Here is a 552-nt window from a genome sequence, read left to right on the forward strand (position 1 = left end):
GAGAAATTCAACTTCCAAACTAGTTGTCAAAGTTGACCTATGTTGATGAAGGTTGATTGTTGTTGTATACATGGCTAGAAATACAACTTCCAAACTGGTTGTCAGAGTTGACCTATATTGATTGTTGTTGTATACGTAGCGAGAAATTCAACTTCCAAACTAGTTGTCAAAGTTGACCTATGTTGATGAAGGTTGATTGTTGTTGTATACATGGCTAGAAATACAACTTCCAAACTGGTTGTCAGAGTTGATCTATGTTGATTGTTATTGAATACATGGCTAGAAATTCAACTTCCAAACTGGTTGTCAGAGTTGACCTATGTTGATGAAGGTTGATTGTTGTTTTATACATGGCTAGAAATTCAACTTCCAAACTAGTTGTCAAAGTTGACCTATATTGATGAAAGTTTTGGAGTATATGTGGCCAGAAATATAAATATCTCAGCACAAACAACAACTAGAAGTATTTGAATAAGAGTGGTAAGAGACAAGTATACAAGGTGGCCTTGAAAAGATTTTCAGAAAAGGGAACAATGGATGAGTTGCAACATT

The sequence above is a fragment of the Limulus polyphemus genome, unplaced genomic scaffold, assembly GCF_000517525.1.
Source record: "Limulus polyphemus unplaced genomic scaffold, Limulus_polyphemus-2.1.2 Scaffold1975, whole genome shotgun sequence".
NCBI lineage: Eukaryota > Metazoa > Arthropoda > Merostomata > Xiphosura > Limulidae > Limulus > Limulus polyphemus.